Source organism: Staurois parvus, unplaced genomic scaffold, assembly GCF_062004578.1.
Source record: "Staurois parvus isolate SC_StPar_1 unplaced genomic scaffold, SC_StPar_1.0 ptg000322l, whole genome shotgun sequence".
NCBI lineage: Eukaryota > Metazoa > Chordata > Amphibia > Anura > Ranidae > Staurois > Staurois parvus.
In genome coordinates this window covers 403,869-430,883 of record NW_028318118.1, presented here as the reverse complement: position 1 = coordinate 430,883, position 27,015 = coordinate 403,869, and the positions used below count along the sequence as shown (strand labels likewise).

Below are 27,015 nucleotides of genomic sequence, written 5' to 3'. Positions count from 1 at the left end.
TCGGCGGGCGGCATAGTCTCCCACCCCTGGTGCGTCGGCGGGCGGCATAGTCTCCCACCCCTGGTGCGTCGGCGGGCGGCATAGTCTCCCATCCTTAGAATCATTAGGAGTAGTGCCTCATCTTTCTTGGTGGAAACAATAGTACCCCTTCTTCACTGGAAGGAATATTGTCTAATTGTTGGTGTCAGAAGGAATAGTGCCCCAGTGTCCGTGGGAGAAGTAGTGCTACATTGTTGGTATCAATAGGAGGAATAGTGCCCCATTATTTGTGTCAGTGGGAGGAATTGCTCCCTATTATCAGTGTGAAGAATAGTTCCAGGTTATATCAGTGGGAGGGATAGTGTCCCAAGGGCCAGTTATAGGGAATCCAAGTGCTGCATCCAGGACTCTGTTTAGGGACCATTGGTTTAGAGATTAACAAGTGAATTTTAGAAAAAATTTTGCCGCATGTTTCCTTCACTATTCTGTAAAATAGTTTAGCGGATTGTTTACAAGAGAAATGATGTACAGCCATCAGGCAAAAAATATTTTTTTTATTGATTTCCAAATACAAGTTCCAGATCTTTTCGTCTTTGTGACAGAATTCAGGAGCCGTTCAGGATATTGTCAGGAACTATGCCTGAGTTTCATTGACCTTTACACATAAATATGACACTTCCTGGAACGTACAGACAACATGGAGTCACAAAAGAGGAGAGGAAAGTATGGATCTCAGGCCTTGATACTAGCGTGTTGTGTCAATCCTGCAAATACTATGTCAATACAGGAAATGATATCACATGTATGACTATGTTGAGGTGTTTGGCCTCCTCCTAGACGTCTGCGTTCCTGTAAGCGTATACAAGATAGAATAAGACAAGTGCCCTTCAGCTGGAACACTCGTGTAGATTGGAGCGCCCCCATCTGGTCATCCCAGGGTAATGGTCGGATTTAGAGTGGACAGTACGATGGGGGATATGGAGGATTTGGAACTCAGACCTTTTCACTAATAACGGTCCCTGCAGGAGGAAATATTGAAGGAAAAAGTCAGTAACTTTCAGGGTTGCACCTACATCTTTTTTTTCTCTTCTACACCTTTATTGTAAGAAATGTGACCATCTTGGTATCTGTATCCATCTCTCTTTGTATGTACGCTATACGGCCCCTTTATTAGGTACCAATACTAGGACAGGGTCCTATAGCAATCAAGCTAAGGTGGCCAAAGTACGCTCCCCACCACCACCCACCATTAGCTGTAAACCACTTCAGCAGTACAGGTGGCATGTGCCTCCCTCCTGCAGAAGAGCCAAAATCAGCCGCATCTTCTGCCTACCCCTCCGCCTGACCCTGTTATGTATTCTTGTATAGTAACCTTTAAAGCTGAACTAAAGGTTTGGATTTTAATGCATAGTTATATTTTTCTGGTGTGGAACATTCTCCATATGTTTATTCCATACCTGTGGAGACCGCGGTGGAAGCGGAGAATAACCGTAGTAATTGGCACTACTACAATGTATGCTGGGTCCAAGTTGACCTAGCATAGTAACCTCAGGGGATGGCCCACTTAACATGGCCACCATTCACAGAGCACCTTATATTTTTTAATCAATACAAGGATTTTTTTTGATTGGATGAGGTGGATGGACTCGGCAGTGGTCTCATGATTTCCACCTCATCCAATCAGAAAACATTTTGCATTTATTTAAAAACATTCTGGGAATAGTGGCCAAAGGACCCCTGTGTTTAAGTTGCAGAAGGGCAGCTGCTCAGCCCAGGATCACTAGCAGTGATGATTATTAAAGTGATTCTCTACTTCCACAGATATGCAATAAAAACAGTACCTGGAGTCCAGCTTTAAAGGGGTGCACACGGCCAGTAATAAACTCAGGTGTGTTATGACATACACATGATGTTCAGTTTGTAGAAGGCCTCGTTCACATGAGACTTCAGGTGCTGTATGTAGGCAAGCCATAGAAGCTTATTGGGATGAAGTGGCCACAGGGACACAGCTGCTCGTCCTAATGTGACATTCCCGAACACACACTTTTGATCGATCATTATGTGCACTCACCTTGGCTTACATCAGTTCTGCGATCCGAGGGATTTCATACATTCTTTATAGGCTTGGATGAGCTCCTGGCAGTTATCTTCCCCTTTCTCTGCTGCGCTGCATGAAAAACAAAACACACCATGGAAATAACTGCAACAGATCTGCACTGCTCTGCCCCATCCACAGAATACAATGAGATATAATTAAAGGAAACCTGTCACCAGGGGCGGACTGACAACGCATGGGGCCCCCGGGCAATAGGGGATCATGGGGCCCCTGTGTCCTTGCCCAAACTCAAAAAAGCCTATGAAAAAGGTACCAGGGGCATCTCATGGGGCCCCCTACTGTCCCCGGGCCCTCGGGCAGTGCGGAGTTTCCAAATGGTCAGTCCGCCCCTGCCTGTCACTGATGACCACCTGGTAGTTCCCTGAGCATCACCCTGACCCTCTTCTCTCCACACTTTCTTTATCTGACACAGAACAAGTATGTAAATCACGAATTCTGACTTCACCGTGTGATTGCTTGTTATTCATTCAGAACTATTGAAACCAAAGTGTCTGACTGACAGCCAGGTAAATAGCCTTGTTAGGTGTTTGACAACAGCAGCATCCATTTTTAGTGCTACCCTTGTGAGGGCCTTTGCGTTTCAAGGTCCCCCTAAGCTCTGCACAGCCAGTGCGCAAAGGTAAGAATAAATCACCTCTAACGTTGGGTGTCCTATATGTGTGGGCGTACGATCGAAAGTCCCTAACTTACATTCATACACATACTAGGTCCAAGTTAGGATCCAATTAACCTACCAGCATGTCTTTGGAGTGTGGGAGGAAACTGGAGGAAACCCACACAGGCACAGGGAGAACATGCACACTCCAGGCAGGTGGTGCCATGGATGAGATTCAAACCAACAACCCAGGCGGAAGTGCTAACCATTTAGCCACTGTGCTGCCCACATATTAAAGTGTGCATAAATTCTGTTACCAATTAATATTATATCCCTGCTCTATAGTATAATGTGCAGACTTGAGGCATTGCCAAAATGAAAAAAAAAATGCTCTAGGACTCAAGGGACTTTATGGTGGCCATACACGCTTCAATAAACGTTAATTTTCTTTACTGATCGATCTCTCCCACTAGGGATAACCCATCTATAGTCTATAGCCACACAGCACAAAGTGGATTTTGATCAATAGTTGGAAGATAAATTTGTAACTTTCATCAATCGCATCTCTGTTTTCACCATGTAATCTTATAATCTGATCAATCAAAATATGATCATATTCATCAACAAAGTATCTCAATGATGCAGATCAATGCAGAACGACCAATCGATTAAGCTTGATCAATTCCAATCCAAATGGAGTGTCAATCAATCGGAAGAGAAGTTGGGCTGGTCGATTGTTTGCAGAATTGATGTTTTTAATCAAATCACACATTGATTCAGTAATGAAATAAAAGCGTACATGGCCACCATTTGAGAGAGGGAATTCAAGTGCTGTATATTCGCTATAGCCGGTGTGCAAATGTTTGCCTGAATTGCAGGCAAATGATAAATTCAATGAGTTTTGCTCATCCATGTGACATGGTGCATAATTGTACACACATATACAGATTCTTCATACATTCCTCAGAGAGTCCAGCAGGGGGCGATAGAAAAGGCAGCACTGCTGTTGAACAGATGTCAATAGGATTCTGACTTTAGAACTTGTAGGGAAACCTCCTCATTGCAAACTGTTACAATGTAACACACGTAACAATCATTCCACATTACAATCTCCAAGATAAAATAATCATTTTCAGAGATCATTCAACAATCCTTCTATCAATAAGGAGCAGCCAGCCCTGCAGGAAAACATAACTGACTTCAAGCAAATTGGTATTTTTTCTTTCTTGTATTAAACAAGTGACCCCGACCCAAAGATTGTTTACATTGATCAAATCTTTGATTTTTAACCACTTGCCCTTCATAGGATTTACCCCCCTTCCTCACCAGGACATTTTTTGCAATACGGCGCTGCATTACTTTAACTGACAATTGCGCAGTCATGCAGCACTGCACCCAAATGAAATTTATGTCCTTTTTTTCCTTCAGTGGTATTTGATCACCTCTCTGTTTTTTTATTTTTTGCGCTATAAACAAAAGAAGACCGACAATTTTGAAAAAAAAAAAACAAGCTTTTTGACTCTTTGCTATTAAACATATCCAGTAAAAAAATTTAAAAAATCAAATTTCATCATAAATTTAGACCAAAATGTATTCTGCTACGTCTGTGCTAAAAAAAAATCCCAATACGTTAAAGTGAGTTGATTTGCATGAAAGGTATAGCATCTACAAATGGCGGTATATATACTGGAATTTTTTTTAACTTTTTTTTATACTATTAATGGCGCCGATCAGCAACTTATTGCGAGACTGCGGCAGGCATTATCACACTGGGGGGGGAGGGGGAACTAACTGCCACTGACATTCCTATGACACTAGTACATTGATCAGTGGTAATAAAATGCACTGACACTGTACTAATGACACTGGGCAGGAAGGGGTTAACATCTGGGGCAATCAAAGGGTTAACTGTGTGCTGTTGTACTGTGTGTTTTACTAGGGAAACATACTGCTGTGTATTTCTCTGCTGTGTAGAGAAATTCACAGCAGCATGTTACTGCTGGCAGGAGAGAGACCTGTGTTGTTTACACACAGGTCTCTCCCCTGTCAGTGATAATTGGCGGGGAATCACCGGTCGGGACCCAATGATCGATATCTGTAGCCGCCAATGGCGGTGCAGGTAGGGCAGCGCGTGCTCTCCTATCCGGAAATGCAAAATCACATATATATATATATATATATATATATATATATATATATATATATACGTGATTTTGTGCAGCTCTGCCACCCTGTAGCAGTAGATCCACTATGGGGCGGTCGGGAAGCGGTTAATAATAACCCCTTACGCCAGCCAGAGCTGGTGCTAATCCTAGGCAGGCTGTTTGCATGCAGACATTTCTAGGTAACAACCACACGTGATGCTGAGTCTGTCTGATTGGAAGAACTTCAATCCAATGAATGAAAGAAGAGTGTAGACAGGTGTCTAAAATGTCATTTGTATGCTATATGAAAGAGTTCTGGGTTTCTGTATTCCTATGTTCTGTTTTATTGTGTGCCCCAGGTGTGTATTTTATTACATGTTGCTGCTTTGCACATGTTGACATACATTGTTCATATTATTGTATGTTGTGTTGCTGTAAAGACTTCACTGCCAATATTTTTTTGTTGTGCTTTCAATTTGAGGGCGTACTGTATTTAAGAATAGGGGAATGTAAACAGTTGCCTAAAATGTAATTTGTATGCTATATTAAAGAGTTACTGTACAGGTACTTAAGGGTTACATAGTTAGTCTGGCTGAAAAAAGACAAAAGTCCATCCAGTTCAACCACTAAAAAAAAAAAAGTTATAATCCCATACCCACAGTTGATCGAGAGGAAGGCAAAAAAACCCAGCAAAGCACGATCCAATTTCCTCCTGCTGGGAAAACAATTTCTTCCTGATCCCCCGAGAGGCAATCGGATATTCCCTGGATCAACTTTACCTATACATGTTAGTATCCAGTTATATTCTGTGTATCTAGGAAAGAATCCAGGACTTTTTTAAAGCAATCCACTGAGCTGGCCAGAACCAACTCTTGAGGGAGTCTATTCCACATTTCCACAGCTCTCACTGTGAAGAAACCTTTCCGTGTTTGGAGATTACATTTCTTTTCCTCCAGTGTGTAAAGCACTGCGTGAATTGTCATTGTTATATAAATGCCTGTAATCAAATAATAAGGCTACATTCACACTTGCAATTAGGGCCGGTGCCAATTGTAGTGGAGATTACATTTCTTTTCCTCCAGACGTAAAGAGTGCCCCCTTGTCCTCTGTGATGACCTCAGGGTGAATAACTCTACACCGAGTTCACTATATGAACCACTGATGTATTATACATGGACATTGGGACAGTGGTTGGTTGGTTGGTTAATTGGTTGTGGTGATGAGGAGGGACATACACAAGGAGATGTGGAGTTGCACCTAAGTGGGGCAACCCCTTGGCAGGAACCTGTAATGGGACTGAGAACGATTCATATTACCATCGGTTGGGAACTATTTTGAGCTAGAGATACGAGAAATCATAGCATAAGCCAAGTCCAATATTTAAGAGGAACACTGTTCAGTTTGTAACCTGTTGCAATGCACAGGCGATCGATGGAAGAATTGTGAAATGAAGATGAAAAAGAATTGTACGTTCTGCCATTTTATTCTGTAAAAGGATTTGTTGGTTAAGTGAATCATCTGGTCAGGTTTACTGTGAACCGAGGGTGAGAGCTAGCTCCTAGAGTGAATGGGAATGGGGAACGAAGTGTAAACTGTAAACGAAGTGTATCCCCATGTAAACGAAGTGTACCCCCAATGGTCACCCTTTGGGTGGTCCAGAGAAAAGAATAAAAGTGAGAAGCAGCCAGTTCAGGTGAGGAGGCAGTGGTGACCAGTGATGGAGCTTCTGTTGAAGGAATAGTATGGTAGTTGTTTCGTCTACCCTTCTAAACAGCAGAGTCCCTATATTAGGGCCCACTGCGTAGCAGAACCCCCATACGGACTGGGCTTGGACTACAGCTGTGCAAGCCCTCAGAAAGTATACAACAGCTTCCCTCCATGCTTTTGTATTGAATAGTAAAGTGTAAAGCAATGGTGTCCAAACTGTGGTCCAAGGGCCGAATGTGGCCCTTTGCTAGCCTTTATCTGGCCCTTGGGGCAGTATTCCTCTGACATCAACAGTGGGGCATAATTCCTGCCCTGACACCAACGATGGGGTATTATTCTTCACACTAATACCAATGATGGAGCACTACTCCTCCTGTTTCTGACCACCAACCCTAGGCCATGTTTATTTTCACTAATGCTGGGCCCAGGACATTTTCTACCCCCACTGGCCACAATCTGGCCCCCCCCCCCAAAAGTCTGAAGGACAGTAAATTGGCCCTTTGTTTGAAAAGTTTGGAGACCCCTGGTGTAAAATGTTTTATGCTGTTTCCCTCAAAATGCCTCTGTAATGCAGGTGAAAAGATGTTATCCTTCTGGTGTGGGACACGGTGCAGTAGTTTGGCCTTCAGGCATGAGAGGTGCTAATCCACACGAGTAAGCAGTATCATCATGTCAACACGTAACGTAAAAATATATATGACTGCCAGCACACAGTTCCCCTATGCTGCCAGCAGGCAGGCCAAGGACAGCCAGGCTTGGACGGAAAGACTAGATGATGCTGGACGTTCTCCATTTGGGCTCTATGCGGATTCTAATTCACATTATGAGAAGTTCACAGTGTGCAGTGAAATCAGAGCTAGCAATTTCAGCACCAGAAAGGAGCCACTACATAGTTACATAGTTAATCTGGCTGAAAAAAGACAAAAGTCCATCCAGTTCAACTATAGAAAAAAAGAAAAAGTTATAATCCTACACCCACAGTTGATCCAGAGGAAGGCAAAAAAACCCAGCAAAGCATGATCCAATTTGCTCCTGCAGGGGAACAATTTCCTTCCGGATCCCCCCGAGAGGAAATCGGATATTCCCTGGATCAACTTTACCTATAAATGTTAGTATCCAGTTATATTCTGTGTATCCAAGAAAGAATCCAGGACTTTCCTACAACAATCCACTGAGCTGGCCAGAACCAACTCTTGAGGGAGTCTATTCCACATTTTCACAGCTCTAACTGTGAAGAAAACTTTCCGTGTTTGGAGATTAAATTTTTATTACAACTGTGGAAGACTGAAGAGAAGGCTGGAGTTCATCTTTGTGTATTGCTTCTATTATACATATGTACTGGCAGTCTGTGTGTCATTCTGTTACACAAGAGGGCTGGGCTCTGTAGGTAATCTCGGTGTCTCAGTGCTGGAACATCAGAGAGAAATCTGGGATAACTCTGCAGCACATTCCGAAGTTCATAGCCTGCAGGCCAAGCTGTCCCCCTCATTTCCTGCTCCGCTCATGCACACACACATTACAGAGGTCACTAAGCAGCGAGCAGGAACATGCCAGGCATACAAGTGCTGCAAATTGTGTACAGAAGAGGGCACTTTAACCTGTCCTAGAGTTGACCAAAAAGAAAATGCATCCAAAGTCCACATACTGTAACTAACACCAAGAAAAACACTGTAAACCTGTCAGTCAAAAATACTTTAAATGTTAACTTATGCTTCCCATAAATCCATTTGATCCACATGACAGCCAGGAAATCAGCATTTTCTGAACCAGAAGCCAGGAATGGCAGTCTTCATAAAGCTCTTAGTACACATTTCCTCTCCTGAATTCTTGCAGTTCAGCTTTAAAAATGCAGATTTGAAAATGAATATTATTAACCGAGTTTATTATTTGAACTACTTCGTGACCTCGGCATTGCCACAGGTAGAGTTACACTTTGTCCAGGTCTAGGATAACCTCTGGGTCAGCTGCCTTCTCTTTCTGTGACACCTCAATGGTGACAGTTATGGCTCCTGATTTGTGGGCTGTATGTGGGTGACCATGAGCCCAGCTTGTCTCTCCAACCTTGTAGTATGTTCAGATAGTGGAGTCTGGCCACACGTGTGCATACAGATAACATGTCACATGTGTTCACAGCCGGCTCAGAGGGCGTTCACTTTCAAGTCATAACCTGAAAGTCATCAGTCATTGTCACATGGTAAGAAGAAAGAAGAAAATTCACTTTGTTAACATGGTCATCAAGGGCTTTGTTAAAAATTAAGGTCATCCCTAACTCTAATCCAAACCCCATAATTAACACCAACCCTAATCCTAACACCAACGCTAATCCTAACACCAACCTTAATCCTAACACCAACCCTAATCCTAACACCAACCTTAATCCTAACACTAACCCTAATCCTAACACTAACCCTAATCCTAACACCAACCCTAATCCTAATACCAACCCTAATCCTGACGCCAACCCTAATCCTGACACCAACCCTAATCCTGACACCAACCCTAATCCTAACACCAACCCTAATCCTAACACCAACCCTAATCCTAACACCAACCTTAATCCTAACACCAACCCTAATCCTAACACCAACCTTAATCCTAACACCAACCCTAATCCTAACACCAACCTTAATCCTAACACCAACCCTAATCCTAACACCAACCTTAATCCTAACACTAACCCTAATCCTAACACTAACCCTAATCCTAACACCAACCCTAATCCTAATACCAACCCTAATCCTGACGCCAACCCTAATCCTGACACCAACCCTAATCCTAACACCAACCCTAATCCTGACACCAACCCTAATCCTAACACTAACCCTAATCCTAACACTAACCCTAATCCTGACACCAACCCTAATCCTAACACTAACCCTAATACTAACAGCAATCGTAATCCTAACATCAACCCTAATCCTAACAGCAATCGTAATCCTAACACTAACCCTAATCCTAACAGCAACCCTAATCCTAATACTATTATTATTATTATACAGTATTTATATAGCGCCAAAAAGGTTTGCTCAGCACTGTACATTATAGTGGGGGACAGTACATGAGACAATACAGCAACAAGCAATACACGAGGGGATTGAGGGCCCTGCTCCTTGGAGTTTACAATCTAGGAGGGAGGGGACAGTGGTACAGGAGGAAGTGGCTGTGGGGGATGGAGTGGTAGGAGGAGTGGAGATCGGCAGTTAGGTGAGGGCGGGGTAGGCTTCCCTGAAGAGATGGGTTTTCAGGGTGCGCCTAAAGCTGAGGAGGGAAGGTGACAGTCTGATAAATTGGGGTAGTGAGTTCTAGAGGATGGGGGAAGTCCTGGAGAAGTCCTGCAGTCGGGCGTGGGAGGAGGAGACCAGGGAGCTAGAAAGTAGGAGGTCTTGTGAGGAGCGAAGATTACGGGTTGGGTGGTATTTGGGTATCAGGTCGGTGAGGTAGTTTGGGGCAGCGTTATGAATGGCTTTGTATGTCTGTGTTAGTAGTTTGAATTTAATGTGTTGGGCAATCGGGAGCCAGGGGAGGGAATGACAGAGAGGGGTGGCAGAAGAGGAGCGGTTGGTAAGGTGGATAAGTCTGGCCGCTGAGTTCAGGATAGACTGAAGCAGAGATAGTCTGTGATGAGGTAGGCCGGTGAGGAGGGAGTTGCAGTAGTCCAGACGTGAGATAATAAGGGAGTGAACGAGTTGTTTAGTAGTGTCTGGGGTTAGGAACGAACGTATTTTGGAGATGTTGCGGAGATGGAGCCTGCATGAGCTTGCTAACGATTGGACATGGGGTTGGAAGGACAGGTTTGAGTCTAGAGTGACACCTAGGACTTTGGCTTGTGGGGTGGGACTGATGGTGGTGTTGTTGGTCGTGATGGAGAGGGTGGGGGGGGGGAACACTAACCCTAATTCTAACCTGAAAAGTAACACTAACTCTAATGCTAACCCTAACAGGAGTCCTAACACTAACCCTAATCCTAACTCTAATCCTAACACCAACCCTAACCCCTAACACCAACCCCAATCCTAACACTAACCCTAATCCTAACACCAACCCCAATCCTAACACCAACCCTAATCCTAACACCAACCCTAATCCTAACACCAACCCTAATCCTAACACCAACCCCAATCCTAACACTAACCCTAATCCTAACACTAACCCTAATCCTAACACCAACCCTAATCCTAACACTAACCCTAATACCAACCCTAATCCTGACACCAACACTAATCCTGACACCAACCCTAATCCTAACACTAACCCTAATCCTAACACGAACCCTAATCCTGACACCAACCCTATTCCTAACACCAACCCTAATCCTGACACCAACCTAATCCTAACACTAACCCTAATCCTAACACCAACCCTAATCCTAACACCAACCCTAATCCTAACACCAACCCTAATCCTGACACCAACCCTAATCCTAACACTAACCCTAATCCTAACATTAACCCTAATCCTAACACCAACCCTAATCCTGACACCAACCCTAATCCTGACACCAACCCTAATCCTAACACTAACCCTAATCCTGACACCAACCCTAATCCTAACACTAACCCTAATCCTAACACCAACCCTAATCCTAACACTAACCCTAATACTAACACCAAGCCTAATCCTGACACCAACTTTAATCCTAACACCAATTTTAATCCTAACACCAACCCTAGTTCTAACACTAACCCTAATCCCAACACTAACCCTAATCCTAACACCAACCCTAATCCCAACACTAACCCGAATACTAACACCAACACCAACCCTAATCCTAACACTAACCCTAATCCTAACTCTAATGCTAACCTTTATCCTAATGCAAATGCTATCAGTAACCTTAATCCTAACACTAACCTTAATCCGAACACTAACTGCTGTATTCTACCAGCAGGGGACATGGGGAGCTTTCCCGGCTGGCAGAATACGATTACTGCTAGCGGCTATAGCCGCGGGCAGGAGTCACATGCTAAAAATCCAGGCTGGTTGTACCCAAGTCAATTGATGGATCGACTACATGGATACAATCAGGCTGCCCATAGATGGATCTAATCCCGTCTGGTCCCTGCTGAACCAGCCAAGATTCGATCCATCTATGGCCAGCTTAAGCCATTCATTATCACATCATGGCTGACATGCTGATCACGTGACTTTTGATAAACACCATGTCAGTGATAAAGATGAGAAAACCTCTGAAACATTCAAGAAATTGTGGCTCAGCTGAACGTTTTAAACATTCAAGAACGTCTAAAATTGGGAACTCGCTGTGTAGATACAATAGCTGTAGAAGCTACTATTGTCAAAAAACAGACTCCACGGTGTTTATAAACATTGCTCAGACCTGAGATAGAGAGATACAAAGTAACATTGTTTATAAATATCATTCAGACATGAGATAAACTATAGAGGTATAAAAAGTTTATAAACATTGCTCAGGCCTGAGATAGAGAGATACAAATTAACATTGTTTATAAACATTGCTCATAAATTAGATAGATCCAAAGTAACATTGTTTTTTTTGTTTTTGTTTCTGCATAATTAACTTCTTCTTCCCCTTCTCCCCATAACTTTTATTTTCCTGGTGGTAATTTTTTTGCGATTTCTCTAATCATTAATATTAAAATCTTTTTCTTTTTTATTGTTTTTATCCATTTATTTGTAATGCTGAATTTAAATAAAGCTCAAAATTGTTTTTAAAAAAAGCCTTTTTTTTCAATAACTTTGCTTTGCTTTGTGCCAGAATCATAATTATAGTGTTATTTTTAAACTAGGATAGCAGCAGAGTGGCTAAATGGTTAGGACTTCCGCCTGGCAGTACGAGGGTTGTTGGTTTGAATCCCAACCACGAGACCACCTGCCTGGAGTTTACATGTTCTGCCTGTGTGGGTTTCCTCTGGGTACTCTGGTTTCCTCCCACACTCCAAAGACATGCTGGTAGGTTAATTGGCTCCTGTCTAAATTGTCCCTAGTATGTGTATGTATGAATGTAAGTTAGGGACCTTAGATTGTACGCCCCTTGAGGGTTAGGGACTGATGTGAATGTACAATATACAGTCATGGCCGAAATTGTTGGCACCCTTGATATTTCTCCAGGAAATCATGTATTTCTCACGAAACGTATTGCATTAACACATGTTTTGCTATACACATGTTTATTCCCTTTGTGTGTATTGGGACAAAACAAAAAAAGGGAGGAAAGAAAGCAAATTCGACATAATGTCACACAAACCTCCAAAAATGGGCTGGACAAAAGTATTGGCACCCTTTCACAACTGCGGATAAATAAGAATGTTACAAGCATGTGATGCTCCTGTAAACTCACCTGGGGCAAGTAACAGGTGTGGGCAATATAGAAATCACACCTGAAAGCAGATAAAAAGGAGAGACGTTCACTTAACCTTTGCATTGTGTGTCTGTCTGTGCCACACTAAGCATGGACAACAGAAAGAGGAGACGAGAACTGTCTGAGGACCTGAGAACCAAAATTGTGGCAAAATATCAACAATCTCAAGGTTACAAGTCCATCTCCAGAGAACTAGATTTGCCTTTGTCCACAGTGCGCAACATTATCAAGAAGTTTGCAACCCATGGCACTGTAGCTAATCTCCCTGGTCGTGGACGGATGAGGAAAATTGATGAAAGATTGCAACGCAGAATAGTCCGGATGGTGGATAAGCAGCCCCAAACATGTTCCAAAGACATTCAAGCTGTCCTGCAGGCTCAGGGAGCATCAGTGTCAGCGCGAACTATCCGTCGACATTTAAATGAAATGAAACGCTATGGCAGGAGACCCAGGAGGACCCCACTGCTGACACAGAGACATAAAAAAGCAAGACTACAGTTTGCCAAAATGTACTTGAGTAAGCCAAAAGCCTTCTGGGAAAACGTCTTGTGGACAGATGAGACCAAGATAGAGCTTTTCGGTAAAGCACATCATTCTACTGTTTACCGAAAACGGAATGAGGCCTACAAAGAACAAAACACAGTACCTACGGTAAAATATGGTGGAGGTTCAATGATGTTTTGGGGTTGTTTTGCTGCCTCTGGCACTGGGTGCCTTGACTGTGTGCAAGGCATCATGAAATCTGAGGATTACCAAAGGATTTTGGGTCGCACTGTAGGGCCCAGTGTCAGAAAGCTGGGTTTGCGTCCAAGATCCTGGGTCTTCCAGCAGGACAATGACCCCAAACATACGTCAAAAAGCACTCAGAAATGGATGGCAAAGAAGCGCTGGAGAGTTCTGAAGTGGCCAGCAATGAGCCCAGATCTAAATCCCATTGAACACCTGTGGAGAGATCTTAAAATTGCTGTTGGGAAAAGGTGTCCTTCCAATAAGAGAGACCTGGAGCTGTTTGCAAAGGAAGAGTGGTCCAAAATTCCGGGTGAGAGGTGTCAGAAGCTTATTGATGGTTATAGGAAGCGACTGATTTCAGTTATGTTTTCCAAAGGGTGTGCAACCAAATATTAAGTTAAGGGTGCCAATACTTTTGTCCAGCCCATTTTTGGGGTTTTGTGTGACATTATGTCATATTTGCTTTTCTGCCTCTGTTTTATATTTGTTCCAATACATACAAAGGGAATAAACATGTGTATAGCAAAACATGTGTTAATGCAATACCTTTTTTGTGTGAAATACTTGATTTTCAGGAAAAATATCAAGGGTGCCAACAATTTCGGCCATGACTGTATATGTAAAGTGCTGTGTAAATTGACGGCGCTACCTGAAATAAATCCTGTGTGCAATCAATGGCTGCCATTTGTGGGAGGATTTTGTAGTATAGTATCCCATAGAAAATGTGGATTCTGAAAGGAAAGTGAAGGTTTTCTGGGGTTGTACTCATACTGAGCACTGTATATAGTGCCATCAGTGTACGCAGCGCTTCACTCACATATATATTGTACATATACATGTTTATAAAATGTTGTTACTTTTTTTGTCTGGGGATTGCATACAAATTTTTGCAAGACAGGAGAAGAAAGTGCGACTTGTCAGGGAACAGGACCCACCCTGCCCTCAGACACCTCTGTACTAGAGACGCAGTGATGGGACTCTTCCTCCATTCTGCACCATGGTACAAGACTTGACTCTGTGCATTATCTCTGCATAACTGCTCCCCGGCTATCCTGCCCTTTATCTGCAGCTAATGAGGCCCATGCTGAGTCAGCGATCTGCCCTCCATTATTTGCAGTCAGCCCCGGCTCAGGGCAGGGAGTGTCTACCCCCGGGGCGGCTCCAGCCAGATAAACAGGCAGAGGACTGTCACCCCGTATCAGGCAGCCAGGCGTGAAAGTGCGACTGCCAAATAGCTGCACGCAGCATTTTTTTATTTCTAATTTTTCTATTTTTGTCTCCTTCATCCCATCACGCTGAGCTTCCAGGGGCTTTCCAAACCGTTCTGAACAATTCTGCGTCATTTGACTTCGATGGGGGTTCTGGATCAGAATTTCCAAAAATTCAGAAGTTCGCCAATTTTGCAAAACCAACGGTTTTGAACTTTTCAGAAGTCTGCTCCCATTCCAGCCGTCATAAGGCTAGGTTCACACCTACACAGTTTGCGTTTGATCCCTTTCTGCAGTGCGTTTTGCGTGTTTGCACATGCGTTTCTGACATGTTTTTTGATGCACTTTTTTTTTTTACTTGTTGCTGGGCAGATTAAACTGCAAAATGCATCAAAAGCACACTACATGCTGTCCTGCAGTGTCTATAGAACCAAAAACGCAATGTTTTGCGTTTAAAAAAAGCCCCTGACCCTTTCCAAAAAACACAGCGGGTGAAAACGCAGAGATGTGAACCTGTCTCATAGGAAATTATGTTAAATGGATGCAAAACGCAGTGGAAAATGCATAGGTGTGAACCTAGACTACAGTCAGATTGGGCCTCAGCGATAAAACTGTCTCGGACCTCTTGCCTGTACGAACAATCACATCTTTCAGGCAGCACAGCGGCTAAATGGTTAGTACATCTGCCTGGCAGCACTAGGGTTGTTGGTTCAAATCCCAGCCACGGCACCAACTGCCTGGAGTTTGCATGTTCTCCCTGTGCCTGTGTGGGTTTCCTCCGGGTACTCCAGTTTCCTCCCACATTCCAAAGACATGCTGGTAGGTGAATTGGCTCCTGTCTAAATTGTCCCTAGTATATGTGAGTTAGGGACCTTAGATTGTACACCCCTTGAGGGTTAGGGACTGATGTGAATGTATAATATGTATGTAAAGCACTGAGTAAATTGACGGCGCTATATAAGTACCTGAAATAAATAAATCTTTCCTTTCTTACTGCAGGACCACACAGGAAACATGAAAGCCGCACTCCGATTGGTCGGTCTGGGCAGCCCATGATTGAGGTGAGTGTGTTGCGGTGAAATGTCCTTGGCGCCTCATCTGGGTTCACCTAACTAAGCCCATTTGCTGGGTAGAAACACGCCAGACCAGTGGAAGAGCTGATCCCTGTAACCATGGCGATGTGCCCGGGAGGATGTGGGTCAGAGGAGAACAGGCACCAGCCATGAGAGGATGCTGTGGAATCCAGGTCACGGTGATACAGAAACACATCCCTGATCCAGAAATGATCATTGTTCAATAGTCCCGGGAGACACCATCGTATGGGGGGCCGCTGACCCCCCGCTGAGCCATCATGACCTCTAATCTGCATTCACAAATCCCCACCTGTCACAATACACAGCGACTCCGGCATTGTCAGCAATGCTCCACCTTTACCAATAAAAAAATACATCTTTGAGCTCCAGTCATTGACTTTGCCTAGGCTCAGATGATGTCATCAGTCTGCTGCAGGCAGGAGGAAGAATTTCTTCAGTCTCCCCTCCCCCAGTGATCAGACTGTACATTGAAACTTTGTACTAACAAAGTAAGTAGTATCTTTTGAGCTCCTATCAGTGACTTTACCTAGGCTGAGATGATGTCATCAGTCTACTGCAGGTGGGAGGAAGCATTTCCTCAGTCTCCTCTCCCCCAGTGATCAGACTGTACATTGTAACTTTGTACTAACAAAGTAGTAACTATTTAGCTCCAGTCAGTGACGTTGCTTAGGCTCAGATGATGTCATCTGTCTGCTGCAGGCGGGAGGAAGCATTTCCTCAGTCTCTCCTCTTCCAGTGATCAGACTGTACATTGTAACTTTGTAGTAACAAAGTAAGTAGAAACTTTTAAGCTCCAGATGGAGACTTTGCCTAGGCTGAGATGTCATTAGTCTGCTGCAGGCAGGAGGAAGCATTTGCTCAGTCTCCTCTCCCCCAGTGATCAGACTGTACATTGCAACTTTGTAGTAACAAAGTAAGTAGTGGCTTTTGAGCTCCAGTCAGTGACTTTGCCTAGGCTGAGATGATGTCATCAGTCTGTTGCAGGCAGGAGAAAGCATTTCCTCAGTCTCCCCTCTACAGTGATCAGAGTATACATTGTAATGTTTTAGTAAGTCACAAGGTGAGAGGCTGCACCAGGGGCTGATGTGTGTCGGACATTTGTGAACACAGGAACTGCACAGGCACCAGAATTTACATGATTGTGTCATCTCTGAGCTGGTATCTGAGTCCCGGAGGTAGCAGTATGTGTGGAATCTGATCTCTCCTGCTGTGCAGGTCTATTACAGCACAACAGCTGTTATCTAACACTGACTGCAAATGTAAAATATGAAATACGTGTGTGTGTGTGTGTGTGTGTGTGTGTGTGTGTGTGTGTGTGTGTGTGTGTGTATGTATGTGTGTTTATGTGTGTGTGTATGTATGTGTGTTTATGTGTGTGTGTGTGTGTGTGTGTGTGTGTGTGTGTGTGTGTGTGTGTGTATGTGTGTGTGTGTGTGTGTGTGTGTATGTATGTATGTGTGTATGTGTGTGTGTGTGTGTGTGTGTGTATGTGTGTGTGTGTGTATGTGTGTATATGTGTGTGTATATGTGTGTGTGTGTCTCTCACAGATCTGGCTGTTCTTTCCTCCCTGCTTCTCAGGGAGAAGAAACAGCCAGATCGCTGTTCTGTTTAAACTCTGTGCTGTGATTGGACACAGCTGATCAGCAGGTTTTAACCTGAAATCATTTGGCTGAAATCTGCTGACAAACGCGTGCTGTGTCCAATCGCAGCATGGGTCATCAAGGGGTGCGCGTTTGTGTGCCCCAAACCCAGAAGAAGGCCAGTAAAGTACATTGCCGTGCCTGCACTTGCTGCCCGCTTGCAGTACATTTACTGCGGTTAATAGGACTGAGATCAGTTCCAGGGAATAGGTTATAATCAGGGGCGGACTGACCATTTGGAAACTCAGGCACTGTCCGAGGGCCCTGGGTCAGTAGGGGGCCCCATGAGATGCCCGTGGTACCTTTTTCATAGGCTTTTTTGAGTTTGGGCAAAGACACAGGGGCCCCATGATCCTCTATTGCCCGGGGGCCCCATGATCCTCTATTGCCCGGGGGCCCCATGATCCTTTATTGCCCGGGGGCCCCATGAGTTGTCAGTCCGTCCCTGGTTATAATATTCATGGCCGATATATTCCCGTTTTCATACTCCCCTAAATAAATGTGAACGCCTACAGCCTGCCTGTTCCTCGGAGTCATTGGGAGTTTGGGGTTCCTGGGTGCTATATAACCTATATGGTTTACTGGGGGTCATGGCGGGCAGCTAGAGGAGCACAGAACTGTAAGAATAGTGGTGTCACCCTCTGCATGATAAAGCAGCGTATAGAACGAAGGACCCAGATGAAGCCCAGAACAGGGATTATACAAGGACATGTTGGTCAGTAAAATGATTTGTAGGCTGGGCTGCCCTTTAAGCCCATATATCACCCCCCCTGTCTTTGCTCCATAAATATAAGTGCTGTGTCTGTATTTCCAGCGTGCTTGAATTACTCTGTGAACCTCGCGGCATCTGTACACAAGTGCCTGACCCGTATACTAGGGGCCCTGCAGACTGCTGCCCACTGCACAACCCGCTCCTGCTACAGTGGCGTCATTATGACTCAGTTGTGATGACTCCCGAGATTCTGAGATCAGATAGACAGACGTCTGTTATCACACAGGAACACCGACCCTTTTATGACAGATGAATAGGCAAAAAAAATTGTTTAAAGTCTATGTGAAGGTTTTTTTGTTTTTTTTTTGGAAAGAGCGCAGAATGATTAAGGGCTCATGTACACTGCATCTGATAAACGCACGTTTAGGAGCTGTTCTGCGTTTTTTTCAGCAGCCCCTGAACTCTCCCTAATGTCTTGCTATGTGTCACATCATCATTTACAGGCATTTGTGTTTACAGTCGTTTTCTTGAATGCGCCAAACTTGCCTTCAGCAGTCGATTTTTATCAGCGTTTTAAATGCAAAACGCTTGTATACGCGGCTAACCGCGTTTATAAGTGTTTGCGTTTAGAAGTGTTTTTTAACTATTCCATTTCCAGATGCTGTCCAGATCCTTTTTTCATCACGAAAAATGCATGCAAATCGTTTTCAAGGTACTCAAATGGACAAAACACTGAACACAGGATGTTCCTACCAAGCTTGTCACACATTGTAATGACCAATTCACACCTCAGACCTCTCCCACCCTTGGAAACAAAAGATATGTTAATGACCATTCACACCTCACATTCCTCATTAAGACCCCCTGCCAGCTGACCTTAATGACCCCCTCCACCAGACACCTTCCCACCCTTGGAAACAAAAGAAATGTTAATGAGCAACTCACACCTAATGATCTCAACACATACTGCTGTCTCTGCTTCTACTCTCTGTATTTCTCTGAAACAGTCTGAAATAGTTAATAATGTACCACTTTTTAGTGCATTCTGGGCATTTGGGAGGTTCTTCTGTGCTTATGTTTAAAAAATGCTTCTAAACGCAAACGCGCATAAACACACATAAACACACAGAAACGCACAGAAACACACAAACGCAACTAAACAGACGTTTTATAACCTACGTTTTTCAGCTGTCAGTTTCCATCATTCAGAAGGAAATCCAGGCAAAAATTTCTTTTGAATCATGCAATGGGGCTGATCCCACACAGCACTGGTTAGCTGCTCATATTTGTCTATTTATTTCAGGTACTTATATAACGCCATCAGTTTACACAGCACTTTACATATATATTGTACATTCACATCAGTCCCTAACCCTCAAGGGGTGTACAATCTAAGGTCCCTAACTCACATTCATACATACACATACTAGGGACAATTTGGACAGGAGCCAATTAACCTACCAGCATGTCTTTGGAGTGTGGGAGGAAACCCACACAGGCACAGTGAGAACATGCAAACTCCAAGCAGGTGATGCTGTGGTTGGGATTTGAACCAATGACCCTAGTACTGCCAGTTGGAAGTGCTAACCATTAAGCCACATTTGTTCAGCAAGTCAGGTGAGAATTGTTAGGTTCCATGCACACTGGCATTTTTTTAAAGCTCCTAGAAGCTATTATCAGCATTTTTTTCTGCTCCTAGAAGCTAAATAGTGTTCTCCTATGTGTCCATGCACACTACTGTAGGCACTTATTGAGCTTCAGCATCAAGGAACAGAAAAAAAAATTAATGTTTAGAGATTTTTTGGAGCATTTTTCCAGCAGAAAATAAATGCTAAATGCTGCTAAAACACTCCTAATAGCTTTTTTTTTAATCAGTGCCCTGATTATCAATCAATGCCCAATGCAGCCCCAAAAGTGCCCATCAGTGCTGCCCATCAGTTCACATCAGTGCTGCCCATCAGTTCCCAACAGTGCTGCCCAGCAGTGCTTCCAATCTGTGCCCATCAGTGCTGCCAGTCAGTGCCCTTCAGTGTTACCCATCAGTGTCCATCATCGCTGCCTATCAGTGCCTCCTCATCAATGGTCACCAGTGCCTCCTCATCAGTGCAGCTGACTTGCTGCAGCTTCTGATGCCCATTGTGAGTGGTTCTTGGTAGAACTAACCCTGGATTCACACCTAAGCATTTTTCTGCAGCGTTTTCAGCAGTCCATGATTTCCTGTGGGACACGTTCACATCTGTGAGTTTTCACCCGCTGCGATTTTTGGAAAGGGTCAGAGAAAAGTTGTGTTTTTGGTTCTATAGACTTCAATGGAAACACTGCAGAAAATCATGTACTGCTTTTTTTTTATGCATTTTTGCTGCGTTTTTTATGTGTTTTGCGTTTTACATCTGCTTAGCAAGAAGAAAAATAAAAAATAAAAAAAAAGCGGAAAAACCGCAAGTGCAAAAACGCAATGCAGAAACGGCTCAAACGCAACCTGCATAGGTGTGAACTTAGCCTAATGGTGGCCATACATTCTTCGATACAATTCATGTATAAATCGATCAAAATGATAGAGTTGGCAAACAATCCATTTAGATCTGATCACACCCAGTTGATCGCCAGGCCAGAAAAATGTCAATCGGTTTTCACTGACCAGCAGAACTGAGATACTTATTTATGAATACAATCATAATTCAGTCGATCAGATTATGATACATGATCGATAATTTATGATCGTATCAGGGGCGGACTGACCATTTGGAAACTTGGGCACTGCCCGAGGGCCCGGGGTCAGTAGGGGGCCCCATGAGATGCCCCAGGTATCATTTTCATAGGCTTTTTTGAGTATGGGCAAGGACACAGGGGCCCCATGATCCCCTATTGCCCGGGGGCCCCATGAGTTGTCAGTCCGCCCCTGGATCGTATCTTCCAACGATCAATCAAAGTCACACTTCCCCATCCAGGGCAGATTGATCAATAGGGTTTCTGACTATAGATCAATTATTCCATTTGAGAGAGATCAATTGGAAAAGAAATTATTTATCAAAGTGTGTATGGCCACCAAACAAAGAATACTGTACAATCAGATTGCATAGTGTATGGTCAGCATTAGAAGCCATTAAATTGTTTAAATGCTCTGACATCTTTCAGTTTTGGGTGCCGTGGCCTTTTAAATCATTACATGGCATAAGTAGGGGTCGGGATTGTCACGTTCCTCATCCTGTATCTAAACACAGATAAAAATCTGCTGTGTGTGTGTGGGGGGGGGAATTGGACAATATGGCGTCCTCTCGAATCACACACAGAATCTAGCGCCTGGATGCGGCCGCACACAGCAGCTTAGCTCTCCCGCAGTTACTCATTCACTCAGATCAGCTCATAATCTGATACATCAGAGGCGGCAACAGCTGGACCCCTCCCCCGCACAGGACGAGGCCGGGATCGGTAACCTTCACCCAATTTTTCATACATTTTATCATTGCGTCTTTCCCTGCGTCATCATACTGGAACATCCCAGCTTTATCGACATCGATACAACGTACAAAATACATTTACAGATATTATTTATAGCAACGACTCGCCATTATGCAATAACTAAACAAAACAAGAAACGGGAGAACGAATCACGGTATCGACAATTGGCGGTGACATCAAACGGTCTTGTTGTTTGGGATGAATAGCGCAGATTTAAATTGTACAAATTTACTATGTCCAATGACAGCTGCGATTTTTGCATCAAAATATTGTTAGCGGTGATTTGCTGCAAATGAACAAAAACTAAGAATACAGAAGAAAGAGAAAAATAGACGCCATCAATGGTAAATCCATGCATGTGCACGGGGGTGCGGGGGGGTTCTGAAGTGTTAGGCTGGCCATACACTATACAATTTTCTGTCCAATTTCTGTCCAATTTCTGTTAGATTTACCTTCAACTATGTATTGCAAGGGCCTGCCTGATTGGATACAATTTAAAAAACTCCTTGAGCCCGGGTTCACACTGATATGGTGCAGATTTCGCAACGGTCTCTATGCAAATTCCACACCGCATTAAAAACGCACCCCCTTGATTCGAACCGCTGCGGGTGCGTATGTTAACAACACCCTGAAATCGATCCACAAAACGCGGTGCGATGTGCAGAATTGGATCACATAGGTGTGAATACCCATGAGATCCGATTCTAGTGCGGACCAAAAAAAAAGGTCCTGCACCTCTTTGGTGCGGATGTGGTGCGATTAGAGCCATACAAAATGTATGATTTAAATCGCACTGCACAGAATTCGCATGTGATTTGCACAGGAGTGCGGTTTGGTGCGGTTCCTGTGCAAATCACATGTGATGTGCTACATGTGTGAACCCTGGCTGACCCTTCCAAAAAAACTGCACCGGGTGAAAGCGCAGAGATGTGACCGTGTCCCATAAGAAATCATGTTAAATGGACTGTTCTGCGTTTCTGCAAAACGCTGCGGAAAACGCTTAGGTGTGAACCCGGGGTAAGAGGTTTTTTGTTCCTTGGATTTCAGTCCCTCCATATTTCGGTCCTGCCCCTCCTCTCCTGTGCCGCCATTTTTGATGTGCACAAAGGTCTCTGCCTGGTCCCAAAGATGTAACCTCTGCACACACACCAGATTGTCGCACATGCGTTGTCTGTATGCCTTTGCAGTAAACCCCGTCTGTATACAGGATGCAGGTCTCTGCCGTGGCGCATCTGTGCACATGTGGAATCCTGCGGCACGCATGCGCCTGTCATTAAAACTGCCTGCTGGGATGTAATGTGTATATCAAAGTACACAGCAGGGGGCGCTACATCAATCTCGCCTAGGTGAGAAAGAAGAAAATGCTGCCATACAGTACTGAAAAGGTTAGAGATCTTTACACAACATAGGAAATATTCTCCGATTGTGGGGGAGGAGCCAGGAGAAAAAAATCTCCTTTAATCAGTGGGGCTCTTCTTTAAAGTGTTACTAAACCCACAACAGTAAAATCAGTCTGTATATGCAGTAAAGCATGCTTGTTATACTCACTTTGGAACCTAAGGGGTTAATCCTCTGCATTGTGTAAAAAGGCTGTTTGATCCTGTCTTCTCTGATCCTCCCCTTCTTCTGCTATCCCCAATTCATCTGCTGATAGTACATAGCCCTAGGAGGCACTCTGCACATGCTCTGTTTGGTGTGTATTGCTAGAGAGGGTTTTTTTTTTTTGGGAGGGTGCATGTGGTCAGCACAGGGCCAATCAGCACTATCCAGACAGAGGGTCAGGGGTTATGCAGCCTCATAGGACAGTTCGAGGAGAATGCAAACTCCTACAAGATTAACCTGTGCTCTGCTAGACACTGATAGAAGTCACAATACTGATATGTACTGCTGATGAGAAAAGGTATTTAGCAGTTTATATTTACTAACATAATTGCATTTCCATGTTGTGTGTACTGTGGGAGACCAGATATAGTGAATGCAGGGTCCTGGGAGACCAGATATAGTGAATGCAGGGTCCTGGGAGACCAGATATAGTGAATGCAGGGTCCGGGGAGACCAGATATAGTGAATGCAGGGTCCGGGGAGACCAGATATAGTGAATGCAGGGTCCGGGGAGACCAGATATAGTGAATGCAGGGTCCGGGGAGACCAGATATAGTGAATGCAGGGTCCTGGGAGACCAGATATAGTGAATACAGGGTATGGGGAGACCAGATATAGTGAATGCAGAGTCTGGGGAGACCAGATATAGTGAATGCAGGGTCCAGGGAGACCAGATATAGTGAATGCAGGGTCTGGGGAGACCAGATATAGTGAATGCAATGTCTGGGGAGACCAGATATAGTGAATGCAGGGTCCTGGGAGACCAGATATAGTGAATGCAGGGTCTGGGGAGACCAGATATAGTGAATGCAGGGTCCAGGGAGACCAGATATAGTGAATTCAGGGTCCAGGGTTTAGTAACACTTCAACAGCCATTGACCAAGACTTGTTAGGACCGCTTTCCATCTGTGCCATGTGTTTTAGTTGTGTTACATTTTAGCTACATTTTACATGTATTTTATGCACATTACCATTGAACTCTATGTTTTCATGAAAGAGCTTCAAAGATGCAGCAAGCAGAGTTTTTTTAATGCATGGCACCTAAAACGCACATAAAACACACAAATGTGAATGAACTTTAATCCCCACTGCCAGTGCATCAAAACACAGGCTATGGGCACTTCGACCCATTGCCATTGACGTCTATGGGCGTTCCAACGCTTTAAAATGCAGAAAAAAAGAACATTTTGTATTTTGTAAAACGTGCAGAGCAGAGATGGGAGAAGCTACTATTTTTATTATGTGAAACCTGGACATGTGCTTTCTAGTGCGTTGCGATGCATGTGTTAAAAAAAACCCACAATGGGCACTGAAAGGAAAAAAAAAATCCATTATACTAACGAACTTCAGCAAAAGTCCTGCAAAGATGCACCTTTTAGATGTTGTTCACACAATGGAGGAGATTTACTAAAACTGGAGCGCTCAGAATCTGCCGCAGCTGTGCAGCCAATCAGCTTCACACTTCAGTTTGTTCAATTAGGATTTGACAATAAAACCTGGAAGCTGATTGGTTTCTATGCAGAGCTGCACCAGATTTGACTTGCTCCAGTTTCAGTCAATAGCCCCCACTGTGTTGCAGGAATATGCACAAAATCCTGCAAAAAAAAAGCGCACTGCCCCAGTTTCACGGTGGTACTATTTATTCTTAATGCCACCCCTATGCACCTTGTGCTCCTGTGCACCAAAACGCATGGTACTGCAGTGCACCATTTTCAAAGTGGTGCAGAAAACTTTTTTTGTGTTTCTCACACATAGAGAAGATCATTTAAAATGAAAGAATACAAAACATGGGAACTTGTGGAAACACGCAAAAAAACCAAACAAAAAAACACGTGCGCTCGGTCACACTCCTTGGTGTGAACGGAATCTTCCAATTCCCAAAAATATTTGGCTCTGGCTTTTCAAAAACAAACTTTGCAGCTCTGTCATTGTAGTGATTAAGGCTAGGTTCACACCTACGCAGTTTGCGTTTGATATGTTTCTGCGTTGTGTTTTGCGTTTTGCGTTTTTTTTATGTGTTTTGCATTCATTTTGCTAATTTTTTTTTTTTTACTTGTTGCTGGGCAGATTAAAACTCAAAAACACATAAAAAACGCACTGCATGCTTTTCTGCAGCATCTCCATTGAAGTCTATAGAATCAAAAATGCAACTTTTTGCGTTTAAAAAAAGTCTCTGACCCTTTCCAAAAAACGCACCGGGTGAAAACGCGGAGATGTGAACCTGTCCCATAGGAAATTATGTTAAATGGACTGCTGTGCGTGTCCGCAAATCTCAGCGGTAAACGCATAGGTGTGAACCTAGTGTAAAATATTGATCTGCACTTTATGATGGCCACACACAGCGAGATCAAACTGAATAATCGATGTCCAATTCGATAAAAGGATTAAATCGGACATCGATCACATGAAACAGCAACAGCGTGGCCAAGTAATGAGCGACAGATAATGACAGTTTTGATTGATTGGTTGTGGCTGAAAAAATAAAACCATCAGACAGGCTAATTATTGGTGGATTTTCACGTCTTTACATGTAGAATAATCAAAAGTGATTTAGCAGGGTGTTGAATACGCCATTTATTGACACTATTCAGTCCATTTTAGGTCAGCACAGTGGCTAAGTGGTTAGCACTTCTGCCTGGCAGTACTAGGGTCACTGGTTTCAATCCCAACCATGACACCACCTGCCTGGAGTTTGCATGTTCTCCCTGTGCCTGCGTGGGTTTCCTCCGGGTACTCCGGTTTCCTCCCTCACTCCAAAGACATGCTGGTAGGTGAATTGGCTCCTGTCCAAATTGGCCCTAGTATGTGTATGTATGAATGTGAGTTAGGGACCTTAGATTGTACACCCCTTGAGGGTTAGGGACTGATGTGAATGTACAATATATATGTAAAGTGCTGTGTAAATTGATGGCGCTATAGAAGTATCTGAAATAAATACATTTTGATGGAATCCGTCACTATCAGACACTCATTCCTCAGCCATGCCATTGATGTCTTGTTTGATGGATGTAACGTTCGATAGTTTTGTTGACCTGCCAATTGATCGTCCAGTTTTATCACCCCATGTATGGCCACTGATACCACCATTCGTCTGATTTTGAAGCTCACAAGTGGAAACAGATGAGTTCGGCTCCACATTGCACATAAACGGTTAAACCAGCGCAGGACCAAAGGCAAAAGACGAGCTGGTTATGTAACCAAACACATCTACACTTACTAAAAACGGTGACGGATATTTCCCAGCGAGTGGCCGAATTTTTACCATCCTTCCCTGGATGGTATGACAATGTAATAAATAAAATGTATGTTTTCTCTGTATATTTGGATCACGAAGGGAACGCCATTTTTCGTTTTCTAAATTGGACTGTGATGCGAATGACCAGTGCACTGCAATGGAACCCAATAAATTCGACCTCACAGCTCAACAGCCATTGCCAAGGGCCACTCACCATTTCTCCATGGCAATCTTGAGTTTGGCGCAGGGATTCTCCGCCGGCGCCGCGCTCCCTTCCTCCACGGTCGGCACTGATGCTCCGCTCGCACTGTCGGACATGTTGGATGGCGGGGTGTCGCTAGGAAGAACTGGAAGCGGTCGGACGCAGCTGGATCACTCTGAGTGGATTAGGTATGGGCCCCCCCCTCGTCCTGGTCCCTATGTGTGTGTCGCAGGCAGTGGACTGAAAGAATTTGTG

At 43.9% G+C, this 27,015-nt stretch overlaps 1 long non-coding RNA gene across 1 annotated transcript; it reads right to left on the bottom strand.

Moving 5' to 3' along the window:
- Nucleotides 1-513: 513 nt before the first annotated feature.
- On the bottom strand, nt 514-27,015 carry LOC149457375 (uncharacterized). The gene is made up of 3 exons (XR_016313640.1): nt 26,773-27,015; nt 2,051-2,146; nt 514-998 (listed from the first exon to the last, which is right to left on the bottom strand). It is a non-coding gene; the product is annotated as an uncharacterized LOC149457375 (long non-coding RNA).